Here is a 14,774-nt window from a genome sequence, read left to right on the forward strand (position 1 = left end):
CATGGTGTTGTTTTGGGCATCCTCTCCACCACTGCCACCACCTCGGTCAGACTGTTAGCGTTTCCAGCTTCTCTTGTTGCTCTCATGTAGTTGTGATCACATTTCTCCTCCCACGCATCCGATCTTGTTGAGAAAGGCTTTTATCTCTTTCATTTGTGTGCCTAAAGGTCCTAGCTAGCTGAGAGCTCGCGCTTGGTCCGCTGGAAAGTCACAGGTTGTGTATCTGTTTTATTCAGAAATTCAGAGTGATCTGTGTTTACTCCCCATCTGCCTTCTTTTCTCCTAAATGCAGCTAGCAAAGCTTACTCAGCATCACTCTTGAGCCGAGTGACGCACAGCTGGCATCCATGGAGCTCTCCGGTCCTTGCTGAACGCAAGATCTTACATGATTCCTGTGTCCCTGTGCAATTCCCCAGAATCCAGCTAAAATCCCTCCTGGCCACTCTGACTAACAAGGGACAGATTTCTTTCTTGGAGCTTGTATCCTATAGTAATACGCCCCCGAGGAATAGAAGGGGATAGAAATCCCTGGGTATAGTAGCCGATATTCTATCGCCTGGGGACCAACTGTAGATAATTTCACATAAGTGTGTAGGCAAACATCTGGCACCGTATTTATGAGTCAGAGCTTACAATAGGAAACTAAAAGAAAATTAAAAAAGAAAAGGAAAAAGAAAGTAGACTGTAAAAGAAACAGAACTTCATATAATCAAATCACAAATTTGTTTAAGCCCTGTTGGGAAAATTAGCCAAGTTTCATAAAGAATAGCAAAAGAATCTCACTAATATAAATCATGCCCAGAGCTCCCTGTTACCATGTTTCTTCTTTTCTTTGGATCTGTCTCCAAATGGGATATAATTTCAGCAATGAATCTGCATTAGTCCTGCCCCTGGTAAAAGAGGAACAGTTATTTCTGTCTGAAATTTAGTGAAAGATGCCAGTAGCTACTCAGGCAATTCTTTATGCATCTGATGAAGAGATATTGGTATTTTTATATGGCAGATAGGATTTCATAATGGAGAGTTTAGTCAAACAAAATGTTCTTTTCTGTTCTTTCTCAAATGACTAGTGGCAAGCCTCAGAATGGTGGCTGTCTGTGTCGCTGAGGCCTCTTTAGAAATGGCCCACACCTATAGATAGCGGCCCAGTCTCCCCAGCCCCCCAGCTGAATAAGAGTATTGTGACAAATCTGAGTGCTTTTGAAGAATAATTAGACTTTTCGCCAGAGGAAAAGAAGAAACTGCCAAAAATATCATCAGTTAGAAGAAGCTCTCTGTGCCTGGATTTCCTAGTGTGAGTCAGTAGCCAATGTGATGACCTTCTAGTCTACCTGTAAAGACAGTTTGCTGTTGTTGTTGTTGTTCTCCCTGGAATCCCAATATGGACTCTGTGTAATTAAGGAACAAAGGAGATGTTCATCAACGTGGTTAATCTAAATGTGAGGGTTGAGGAGGTGTTGGTAATTCACAGAGTTGTTAGTGTGAATCAGATCATTTTCTTCAGAATGGGTGAGTTAGGGCAGCCACTCTGGAAGAAGGTGACTCCAGTAGGTAGCATGAGATGGAAATTTTGGAGAGTGGATATTTTTTAGAGGGTGGATATTTTCGGGATGGCATAGACAGAACAGAATCAGTTAAAGTGAAGAGCTCAGGGCAGCTGAAAACTGGGACAAGGGTGGGGAGGTTAGACTATAAGAGAGGAAACATAGCCTTCTGCTTTTTCAGTGTTCCTAGGAGCCATCTGAATATTGCACAAATGGTCATCCATACAGTGGGGTGTTTATTCTATAACCACTAAGAAAGGAAAGGAGATTTGTGGGTAAAAAGAAAACACACAACAGTCTGCACTGTGTGCTCCCATTTCTGCATCTAATTTGAAAGATGGTGTATGCATAGTACATGTATGTTTTTGAGTCTTTGTGGAGAATATGCTAGAAGAAATATAATAAAGAGTGGTGTTAGCTGCCTTGAAGAAAGGAGCCTGGAGACCTGTGTCTGAGGTAGGATTTGAGAGTTATTTGAATTTGTATGCATATTACTTTTAAATTAGAAAAAGATCTAGTTAAATTTTTTCCGAGGATTACTCTTACTTCCCAGGAAAGGTGGTAGGAAAGGGACAGGGGAAGGGAAGGAGGGAGCGGGCAAGCAGTAAGGAGTCAGATAATCTTTTCGTCCTTCTTTCTTCTAAATTACAAAGCTCAGTGCTCTTGTACTCTTGGACCTTCAGGGTTATTACCTTGGCTGGATTATGGTTAAGTCAGCGCTTCTGGGCTGACCTGGAACTGAACCATCATTTGTAATCTCTTTATATGGGAGAAACTGTACAGCATTCTGGAGAGCAAACTAATGCAAACTGCCTCACCCCTCCTCCCCTCAACTTCATCTATCTCCTTCCTCTTCAAAAATGATTTTTTAAAAAAGGCTCTCAACTTCATCTGGGAGACTCTATCTATCCTCATTCTGACTCATTTCATCAGAAATGAAATGACTCAAACCCGGTACGCAGTTATGTGCATGGCTGTGCTTCCCCCAAGTTACCCTCTGTCTCACACTTTCTTTTCCAGCTAGTTTTTACATCTCTCTTAGGGAATGCATTGTCTTTTTTTTGTTGGAATGCCTAGTAGAAAGGAATAGATGTTCAGTCAATATTGCTGAATGTGTAAATCAAGGTAAAACAGGTCAGTGTGAGCTGTCACAGGTCAAACATGCATGGCCCTGGAAAGCACTGCACGAAGGATATGACTCTAGCACAGGGCTCCCCAGTCTTGGCCTTGTTGATGTCTTGGGCCTGATCATTCTCTGTTGGGAGCCACAGTCCTGTATATTATGGGATGTTTAACGTCATCCGTGATCCGTGTCCACTGATCACCAACAAGAGGCCCTAGTTGTGCCAATTGAAAGTGTCCATAGATACTGCTCCATGTCCCCTGGGAGCAAACTTACCCTTGTTGACAATCACTAACTTAAAATTTACTACTCATTGTTCAGGAATGAATGTGCACTGAGGAAGAAGTCTTCAAATCCTGGAGACTTGGGTGTGGGGCCAGACGAAGCTACCGAATGTTCGTGGGGTGCCTTGTGCAGAATGAGCGGCAGTGCCCTCACGAATTAGAAAGCGCTAAAGACATGGAGGCTGATTTCTTCCTCCACTTGCCTTAGTCTAACATTCTTCTCTTTTGCTCCCCACTTAATTTCCTTGACTTTTGAAGGAATTGTAATTGCGGGGAAGAGGAGATCTCAGAGGGATGGCTAGATTTTCAGAACGTTCCTCAGCGGTGTGGCAGTGCCCACACGTGCTGGCCAGTGTTCTGGGATCCCCTCCTCAACTCTTCCCCTGTTTATGCAGTAGCCTGCAGTGCCCTGATATTTCAGCTGCCAACCGGTCCATAGATACTCCTTCCCTGGAGGTCTTTAAAAATAGAACGAAATACCCATTTACCCATCATGGTTTTGATGCAGTCCTGCTGATGAGAAGGAATAGACTAGTTTTTTTCTGGCAAGGTTCATTTCAGTCCTGAGTGCTCTTAAGTGGATGACTTTGCTTTGTGGTGAGGGAAGGGTGGATGGAAAATGACACTATATGAATTTATTGGTGTATCGCTGTACACGTCCTGGCGCAATAGAACGAGACGCAGCTTTCTCATGATGTTCATGTTTCTGAAGCACTTAGGGCATTTGGAGCCTCACAGCAAGTGGGTGAGGTAGGTAGGGCCCTAGAAGGGTCAGCAAGACACAGAGGCGGTTAATTCCCAGCCCCAGCCCCACCTGGCCCCAGCAGCATGGAGCTGCTGTGCCTGGCTGCCTGCTCACCGGGCGCATGCTGCTTTCTGTTGATCCTGTGGCTTCTTAGTGGGGTTTGCTGTTTTACCAGCAGTGTCCGGACATCTGATTTGAAGCCGTAAAATTTTAGAGGAATAAAAATTTTGGAAACCTACTTAGGAGACATGACCTACTCTACTTTCCCTTCTAGAAAATATATATTGTCATTTTATACTGTAGTAAGATTTATGGCCATCCTTACACAGACATACATACTTTCACGTGTATTTGCTTGCTGGATGCATTTGTATGTATGTGTTTGTGTGTGTGTATATGGAGGTAATAGTGCATGTTGCATTTATGTGGATGTATATAGGTAGAGAGCTGTGTGTGCAGGTATATGTATACATGTGCATGTCTGTGTGTGTTCTGTGGGTGCATGCACATGTGTGCTCACATGTATGTGTTTACATCTTGGTCTGATTGCAGTAGGAATGGCAGAAGTCCACTTGATTAGAAGTGAGAGGCAGTTTCCAGCACTGTGGTGTGGTTAGGGAATGGTGAGGTGCCCACAGGTCCAGGCAGTTATGAGAACACTGCATCCAAAGCTATGGACACTTGGGTCCTGGTAGAGGGGCTGCCTATAAGGAGTCATGCCAGGGAGGATGAAGCCATAATCAGAGCAGGACACCACAGCATGCCTACCTCCTCCTCCTCTCCCTGCCTTCCAATTATGTCCCTGAGTCCTGTGTAGAAGAGAGACTGCCAGAGTAAGCACACCGCTCAAGGGTCTCTTCCTGGGGTGACAGCAGGCAGAGGGGAAGTGAATGGAGCGAGGCGGGAGGTCCAGGGAGAATAACCAGGCATGTGCCTGCCTGCTTGCCTGCACGTATGCACAGATCTGCCCCTACTTTCCCTGTTTCACCTTAGACTTGAAAATTTGACATGGACCATCATGACTGTATTTGTTTAACTGTTTAGATAAAGTGTCAACCTTTGTTTCCTGAATTAAGAAAAAGTGTAAGTGGGCTTTCTTGGTGACTGTCCCAGGTTGTTCATGACCAAAAATTGGAAATGTTCTTTTTAATATTTCAATTACCCATTGCTATTAAAATGCTGTTACTTTTGGACATATTCAGTAGACAATGCTAGTAAATTAAATATTTTTTAAAAATTTTTTTTAAAAATGAAAGAAGGAAAACATATTAACAAACAGATGTCCATTTACAAAATAGCATAAGAACAATACAAGCAATACAGAGTTACAGACAAAGTGGTAGGAAATTAACAATAGTTATTGTAAAACAGAGACATGCAAGAGTTATCAAATAATTAATCATTAACTGCTCCTTTCGGTAAAGCAGTATAAGTCAGTAGTACAATTATGTTAGCTATTCTGTATATACATACATACATAATTTCCCCTTCTTTCTTTTCTCTTTTCCCTCACCCCAGTTGCTCTTCACTTTTGAGCATTTTCCTTTCGTTTCACAATGTCTGTCATACCTCCTAATTTTTATTCACTCTTTCAGGTTCATACACTAGTGAGACAATACATTGCTTACACATGGAGGTCTGGTTTATTTCACTTATGAGTATGGTCTCCAGTTGTGACCATTTACTTGTAAAAGCCTCGAGTTTATCTTTCTTTATAGCTGAGTAATATTCCATTATATAAAAGTACCACAATTTTTTTACCCATTCCTTAGTGGATGGACATTTGGGTTGCTCCCACAATTTAGCAATTACAGATTGCACTGCTATAAACATGGGTGCACATACATCACTGTGATATAGAGAACTACAGACCAATCTCCCTAATGAATATAGATGCAAAGGTACTCCATAAACTACTAGCAAATAGAATGCAGCAAATCATCAAGAAAATCATACACCATGACCAAGTTGGATTCATTCCAGGAATACAGGGATGGTTCAATATTTACAAATCAATTAATGTTATACACCATATCAACAGAGCTAAAGACAAAAACCACATGATCATCTCAATAGATGCAGAAAAAGCTTTTCACAAGGTCCAACATGCATTCATGATAAAAACTCTACAGAAAATAGGAATAGATGGTCTTTACCTCAATCTGATCAAAGCCATCTATGACAAGCCAACAGCCAACATCATACTAAATGGCCAGAAACTGAGAGCTTTTACTTTAAAATCAGAAACAAGACAAGGATGTCCACTGTCACCACTCCTATTCAACATAGTTTCAGAAGCATTCACCAGAGCAATTAGACAAAAGAGAGAAATAAAAGGAATAAAGATAGGAAAGGAGGAAGTAAAATTATTGCTATTTGCAGATGACATGATACTTTATATGGGAGAACCCAAAAACTCCACAAGAAGACTCCTTGAATTAATTGACAAATTCAGCAGTGTAGCTGGATACAAAGTCAACACCCAAAAATCGATAGCATTCCTATACACAAACAACAAACAGACTGAGAGAGAAATTAAGGAAACCATACCTTTCACAATAACATCCAAGAAATTGAGATATTTAGGAATCAATCTAACAAAAGAAGTCAAAGATCTCTTCAATGAAAACTACAGTACTCTGAAAAAAGAGGTCAAAGATTTCAGTAAATGGAAAAACGTTCCTTGCTCATGGATAGGAAGAACCAATGTTGTGAAAATGGCTATACTACCAAAATTGTTGTACAGATTCAATGCAGTTCCCATTCAACTACCATTAGCATGCCTCACAGATCTAAAGAAAACATTCCTTAAATTCATCTGGAATTAGAAGAGACCCAGAACAGCAAAAGCAATCTTGGGCAACAAAGGCAAGTCAGGTGGAATCACAATCCCTGACCTGAAATTATACTACAAAGCTACTATAATAAAATCAACCTGATACTGGTTGAATATTTTTTTGAAAGAGAAAAATATAGCGTTTACAAATTAATCCTGTTAGTACCAAGTGTGCTAACTGTAGGATGCCAAAATAGAATTATTTTGTGTGTTTTTTCCACTTACTTTGATATTTGTTCGATGTGCTTATTTAGAATTTAGAGGCAGCCTTTTTGTTTTGAGATATTTGTTTTTTTAAACTCTAAAATGTTTATAGGATTTTCTGAAATCAAAACCGTGAAATGAAATACATTGAGATAATCACTTTTGTTTTATTTCTTCTTTCCTGCTTTGACCTTTTCTTGGTAAATATTTTTTTTTCTTTTATTAGCTTTGATTCATCTCTCCTTTATTTCTTTTGAATATGTAAGTTGATGTGTTTATATAGCATAAATTCTTTCCTTTATTAACTGGATGGTAACAGACAGGACACACATGTCTGCAGTTTGCTTTTTACTTCTCCCAGATCCTGGAGATCACTCAGTAAATATATGGAGATCTGCCTTGTACCTTTTGACAGTTCCATTATGCAGCTGTGCTACAGTTTCTTTAACCTGTCCCTTGTTGATGGGCATTTGGGTTATTTCCAGTTTTTTGCTCTTATAGTACTGAAATGAATAATATTGTCTGTTTATCATCTCATATTTTTAGTAGTATAGTACTAGTGGGGATTGATTTTTATGAGAAGAGCTGTTGGGTTAAAAAGTAAATGAATGTGTAATTTAGCTAGATATTGCCAAATCCCCCTCCACTGGGGCTGAACTATTTGTCCTCCTAACAATAATATACCGCAGGGTCTATTCCTTCACAGTCTCACCAACAGAGTATGTTGTCAAAAGTTTTGCTAATTTGAAAGATACAACATGGTTTCTCATGTTTTAACTTGTATTTCTCTTATCCTTAGCAAGATCTAGCATTCTTTTTTACTGCTGAGCACTACATGCAACTTTTTTCTTTTTCTGTGAACTGTTTGTTCGTCTTTCGTCCGTCCTGTGTTCCATTCTGGCTCATTCTGAGCTAAGAGTGGTTTCCCACTCGCAGGTTGTAAAGTAATTCCCTTGTGTGTTCTTCTGTGGTTTCATATTTTACATTTGGATCCCATTTGGAATTTATCTTGGTGTGAGAGATGAGGAGTTGATCCAATTATATATTTTCCCATGATGCTGCAGCATTATTTGTTAAGGAATGTGCCTTTTCCTCAATGTCTTGGATACTTTTTTTCATGCATACTTGGGTCGGTTCCTGATCATTTATCTGATTCTGTTAATGCTCTAGTAATAGACTGCTTCACAATACTTTATAATAATTGATTAGAAGTCTTTTTAAACAAAACAAATGGTGACATGATTCCTGTGATTACAGAAATATACAGTTTAAAGTGGAAGAATATTTAGGGTTACCTTATGAGTGGACTACTTTCATCCCATTTTGCAAAGAAGGGAAGTGGAAATTTGTCGAGATATCCTATGAATGGGCTTCTTTTATTGCAGGATCACCCAGCTAATCAGCCATGGGATAAGCCACTAAGTTCTCAACCAATGCATTGCATGATTTTCTAAAAAAATGTATGATTCTCTCAAAAACATGGATGATTGATCTCCCATCAAGGACCTAGACCCAGGTTGGATGTCTTGTTATATTTTCTTAATTTTGTATATTTAAAATAATATATCATTTAGTTTATTTTTGATCATAACAACATGCTTTTTAGAACACTTGAAAACTGACATGAGCAATAATAATAACAAAGAAAAATTATAGAATCACTCTACAGACCCCTAGAGATGTACTTTTTTTTTTTTGGTTTTTTTTTTTTTGGTTTTTCTCCGGCACCGGGAACCGAACTCATGACCTTGCACTTGCCAGGCAGGCGCTTTGCCGCTGAGCTAAATCCCCAGCCCCGAGATGTACTTTTTAACTTAATTCTTTCCAGAATTTTTAAATTCATGATATCCTGCTTAATTATGATCACGTTAAGTGGAAACAATTTTGAGAGAATGATAATAACGTGAAGTATTTCCTTAGCACATATTTAAGTGCTCTGATGAAAATGGTCTGATTAAAGTGCTCTAAATCTATCCCCTTATTTATCACAAAACCTGAGGATGCAATTTTTGTTATTGGAACATTATTGATGAGTAATCTTGGCTTTGGTAAATTAAATAACTTGCCCAGCCTCCCAGAGCTATTAAACAATGGAGCTTGGACTCTAATTCCTGCGTTTACTCCAGCATTTATATTAAGCATTATGTACACTGTGTCCTGCACACAGCATTTTGAGTCCTTTTAATTTGTTAACATTTTAACTGAATCACTCATCTTTATTTCTTCAGTGATCATATTACATTTTATTCATAGTAAAATAACACAATTAGATTACTTCTACCAGATTTGGAGAAGAAGGAGTTAAATATTTTTCCTTGCTTTTTTCTTTAGACATTATTAATACAATCTTTACTTCTGTTTAGGAAAGCATCTTGGAAGTGAGGTAGAATAATGTGGAGTCCAGGGTCATACAGAAACACACATTAATTTTATAGACATGTTTCTAAGTGTTTTACTTGATGTTCAGAGAGTTTACTTTCCTGTGTTCACCTGAGCATCCTCCTTGCAAGTTTGTTTATATCAAAACTTGCAAAATTGTCTTCATCTCCCTAGCGTTTCCCAGATCCCCATCATCCCAAGTTCCAAATGACATACATAATGCATAGTGACGTGTGTCTGACCTGTGAATACTTTGGAGCATTATGTGCAATTGGAAATAAATAAAATACTTATTCCCTGAACCTCTTCGGCTTGAATCCTAACTCGGAAAAGAGAGTGAGGATGTATTTCCTGGGCACTGTTGACATCAGTAGATATATCCACAAGAAAGATGAAAACTTTATTGCTGTTATACATTTGTTCCCTAAGAGAAATACTACAGAGGCCTGTTTAAAGAAAGAAGTGAATTAAATGTGGCAAGACAGTGTGAAATTAAAATACTAGTGACTATTGCAGAGGATAATGATTTGGCAACATTTTAAGTGTCATTTTGTCTGTGTTCTAGGGGAGAATATAATGGTAGACTTTAGGATTTGCATAATAGTAGACTTTTAACTTGGCAAAAGGTTAATACTGTCCACAGACTAGCTTTGTGCTAGGTGCACATGGGACATTAGGCTAACCCAAGTGTAGTTCCTGTCATCAAGAGGCTTAGAATTTAGTGTGCAAGGGAATCTTATTGTTTCACCGTACTGTCCCTTTCAGTAAATAAAAATTTGAGTTCAGTCTCCAATATGTTATATGTACTATCAATTACATACATGCCAAATTCCCCTCCACTGGGGCTGAACCATTTGTCCTCCTAACAATAATATACAGCAGGGTCTATTCCTCCACAGTCTCACCAAATTAATAGGTTTCTTTCTTAAACTTTAGGACCAAAAATATGTGAGTAGATGTCTTAGTGATGCTTTTTGCATGTTGCTGAGTGTAGAATACATACTATACACTCCTCTGCAAATCTCACTGACCCACCAGTAGAATGGTACAATACGAAATTGCCTGGTGCCTGGAGGACTTTGATTAGGACACATGTATACCTAAATACTGCATCAGCAATACGGTTCCTCTTGTCAGGTGCAGTGTCTGCTTTTGGTGCCATCAGCTATAGCTGGGTATGTGATTGAAAAGTCTGCACATAAACAGCTGGACCTGAGCATAGTGCAAACTGGATGGGTAAATTTTCTGACACATCTGCTATAGTTGTATTGATGATTTTATCCTGTTTTCAGACGCGACTGTTCTGAAGGTATGTGCATTGTTGTAAAATGCAGAAAAGGCTAACAGCCCCCAAAAGAACACGCCAGTATTTGAACATAAATGTTCCCAGTTCATGAACATAAATGTGCATGGTTACATATAAACAAATGCTGTAGGATCATATTCATTCAGAGAATAACATACCACAAGCAAGGTGTACTTAACCTAAGAATGCAAGGGTGGTTCAATATTAGAAGTCTATTTGTATAATAAAATTAGTATACTATTGATGATAATCAGAAACTCAAATAAGAAATGCCATCTGGTGCCCAAAAAGTATTTGATAAAGCCCAACAACAGTTTCTAAAACAGTATGTCAAACACGTAGTTTTTGTGGTTATTTCTACTATTACTGGAGTAAACTCTGAATATTCATCATTTTTATGATCGGACAAGACTATATGAAAGATTTTTAAAAGCACCTTAGTGTGGATAACAGGCTTCTTTGTATTCCAAGTTCCTAATCCAGGTAATAGCCCCTCATAAATATTTTTAATGAAATAGTTCATTAAGGCCATTTATTTTGAGAATTATTAAGGAAACAGAATAGAGAACATATTTCTTTGACTCACGAGAGACCTTCTTTCCTATATTGAACGTGAAGGATCCGCAGTGTCTTTGGGAGAATGAATTGCTTTTCTGTAGGAGATGCCTTTGAAAATGCTTCTGTGTGCTTGCTCTGAGGTTCACCAGTGGTCCCTTGAACTCTGATGTCTCTTTCCGAGCTGCATCAATACTCCAAGAACGACCTCTTAGTTTCCCTAATTGATGGCTGCTGCTCCAGCTGAGTGGTTCCATCCAAGCCTTAACATGCTGATGCCTAAGCCCATTTCCCTTCTGTCCGAGAGCTCTCAGTGTCTTAGCACTCCTTTCCTCTATCCTACATGCCCATCTCTCGTGCAGCCTACAGCTTTAATATCTCTCATATCTTTACCTTTATCTAACTTCATGACCCTGGCGTAGACAAACATTTAGAAGTCTTCTGATTTTCTCTTTTCTCCTAGCTCAGCTACCCTACCTCCACAGCAACTAGATTAATCTTCCTCTATTGGATTTGTATGCTACTCCCCTGCTTAAAACATTGTGACTCAAAGCTTCTGATCGAATTACGTAAAAAATTATTGGCTTGACATTTGAAGCTGTCTCCATTCTGCCTTTTATGCGTTTTGTACTCCTACAGCTTTTTTGTGCTGCACTGAACTTGTTCCTCTTGGGACCATAGTATGGCGGTTCCATTGTCTTTGTGGTGTATCTTTCAATCTTCATTTTCTCACTTTGGAAAAACTGACTCATCTTTATAATGTGCGGATCCAAGACCATGTTCATCAACTTTCGAGTCTTCCTGATATTTAGATTTCCTCTATACTCTGAGCCTCACAACAATCGCTTCTTTGATGAGTTCTTTATATTCTCTGATTGCTTTGTTTCTACTCATAGATGCTAAGAGCTTTGAGTAGGAAAGGCTGCATTGCATTTGGTTTTTTATTTCTTGTGGTTGCTTAGCATAATGATTTATGCTTTATAGTCTCAATATTGACATTTTGAGTCAAATTGTATATATCGAACATAACATATACATCAACAATATTTGTATTTCAAATATCAATGCCATTGTTTTGTTCTTTACATATCTCCTTTGGGAGATGGCAAAAAAGTGGAAAACATTAAACAGAACTAGTATCAAATATAGTTATATGAGATACCTAGGCTGTTGTTGAAAAGTGAGTTTTTGTTCTCTACACATTCATTTTTGCAGAAGAACTAACATACTGTTAGTGAGAAGACTGATAAAGGTGATGATACCTTAAGAGACAGAATGCTAATTAAGTTGGAGAATAAGGTAAAATAGTGCCTATTAAGATAACTAGTTCTTCATTTTTGATGACCCAAAAACTTTATGTTTTGTATTGAGTCAAAATGCCAGGAATTTTTGCAGCAGCTTAAATGCTTTGATAAATACCTACCTGTGTTTCAGAGCTTTAGAGAGCGACATTGCCTGAACAGCTAGCTTGAACTCCCTATGAGATCGCTGGAGGGATAAATACTTAAAAGCTTTTCAAAGGCATACTCTTGGCTCTATGAGAATTTAATTTCCCACTGATTATGTTTATATTGCTTTGGAACACGCAGGCATGGCTGTACTAAGCGTCGTTACATCCCTGATCATTTCCTATGCCCTGGGAATACACTTCTCTTCTGTGCGCATAGAGGATCCGCTTATACTGTCTTACATATGTGGACTTGAGTTCAGTGTACTGATTTTAAAATTAGACCGTGAGCATGTGTTTGTAGTTGTTTAAAGGCTGTGGTTTTAGAACAGTTCAAAAATATTTGGATACATCTGGGAATGGATTTTGTAGATGTCTTATACTTTCTTAGCCATCCAACATGACTTGGTTTGGTTTTGAGCGATATTCATAATATAAACATGAGTTTTAAAAAGTGCACTTGAGCCATATCATTTCACAAACTGAATATATTTTCAAGTGATACATAATTATCTAGAAAATCTTGGTTTGAATAATCCTATTGATTTGGATGGCATTTCCTTTCTAGAGTCTATGAGAATTCTGTGAGATAAAGGATTTAAAGGACTTATCATGATAATTATTGTTTAACATAGGCTATTTCTATTTCTCTTTGGCCAAAACAAATAAACAAACCAAACAGTAACAAGCAGTTTGACAAAAGTGATTTGACAAAGGAATTTGGTATTAGATGATGTTTTTATCTTTGAAATCCTTGTACCATGGCTAAGTACAAGTTGAGTATCCCTTATTAGAAATGCTTAGAACTAGACGTATTTCGAATTTTGGAATGTTCTGGACTTTGGGATATTTGCGTTTGCTTGAGATATTTGGGGGACTGAAACCCAAGTCTGAATGTGACATTTGTTTATATTTGATGTACACTTTATACACATAGCTGGAGGTAACTGTATATAGTATTTTTCATGTGCCTGTATTTTGATTACAGTCAGTCCCGTGAGATCAGATGTGGAATTTTTTTTTTTTCCCACTTGTGGCACTGTGTCACCATTAGAAAGTATCAGATTTTGGATTTTTTGATTAGGGATGCTTAGCCTCTAGTACACAGATTAATAAATCTGGTAACCATACAATCCTCAAACTAGAAAATCTCTCTAATTTTTTACAGTGATAGTTTTGAACCAAGGCCCTTGGACCCACCTGGGTGACGTTCTGACCATTGTTCACACCACACGATGCCCCTGTGACTGTAGTTCATTCAGCAATGATCCAATGGATTTAGTCACCCTGATTTGTTTTGTCATCGTGGTTTTTCCAGGCCAGAAAATAGAATAAAACTCTACTATCAGTGGTTGTGGAATGTAACCTCACAACATCTCACACATGAGTTGTATTTTTTGAGTAGAACATAACTTGAGCAGAGTTATGTTATTATTACATAGTTTGTGAGTCAGTAGTTATAATTTTATCAAGTCATAGTCCCAAATATAATCACTGCTCCTGTCTCTCAAATACTAACATCATGAAGACTATAATGTACTTTGAGGATATATTTTTGAAGATGTTTTCAGAAATATTTAGTCTTTAGATCATAAACACTTTACCCTGTGTATATTTAAACAAAGATAGTTTGTTTAAACAGAATGTTCATCATTGCTGTGTTTTGGAAAGGTGGATAAAAATTTAAAAATGCTCAGCTTCAAGTATAAATAGATAAAGAATGAATTGAAGTATAATATTGTGTATAATTTCTAAAATTATAAAGTATTCTGTAACTCTATCCCAGAAGATTAAATCTTATAATACCAATAGGTTATCCTTTTATAGAATTCTTTATTTTGAGTTGGCCCCATTTACTTGGCAATCAGGTACTCTTTTGAAAAAAAAAATCATATAAAGGTTGTTAGAAAATGTAAAGCTCTTATAGGTTGTTTTAAAAACCCACACTTATGAATACTTTGTTTAAAATAGGATAATATAATTTAGCTACTTACCTATATTAAATTAATATTTGAGCCTTTTCTAACTCCTGATACTATTTGTACAAGAGGAAGTAATATAACTACCATAAAGAATTGTCAAAGGTAATAACATGCACAGTGGTTTTAAATTTTAAATGTTTAAATAAGGAGTCAAGTGTAGTCTTGATCCAAAGTATAGGTAGTAATTTCTTTAGAGAAAAATATTTCATAGGATTATTATATATATGTATCAAAGCTTAATGAAAATTTCAAATAATACTATCTTTTGTATGCTGTATATCCATTGTGTGTCAGTAAAAGTGACAACAAACCTTATACTTAGATAAAATTATGAGATAAGAACCCTTCAGTAAGATTGTGCTTTAAAAA

General features: G+C 37.7%; 1 protein-coding gene across 2 annotated transcripts in view; it reads left to right on the plus strand.

Annotated features, from left to right (window-relative positions):
- The window catches only part of Nebl (nebulette), a 170,690-nt gene that overhangs the window by 26,770 nt on the left and 129,146 nt on the right, over positions 1-14,774 (plus strand). For both annotated transcript variants that reach the window (XM_013515481.1, XM_013515484.1), the window contains exon 6: positions 8,122-8,252. The gene's annotated coding sequence lies outside the window, so the exon portion shown is untranslated. The remainder of the gene's footprint in view (positions 1-8,121; positions 8,253-14,774) is intronic.

This window comes from Chinchilla lanigera, unplaced genomic scaffold, assembly GCF_000276665.1.
Source record: "Chinchilla lanigera isolate Chin_1 unplaced genomic scaffold, ChiLan1.0 scaffold00028, whole genome shotgun sequence".
Lineage (NCBI taxonomy): Eukaryota > Metazoa > Chordata > Mammalia > Rodentia > Chinchillidae > Chinchilla > Chinchilla lanigera.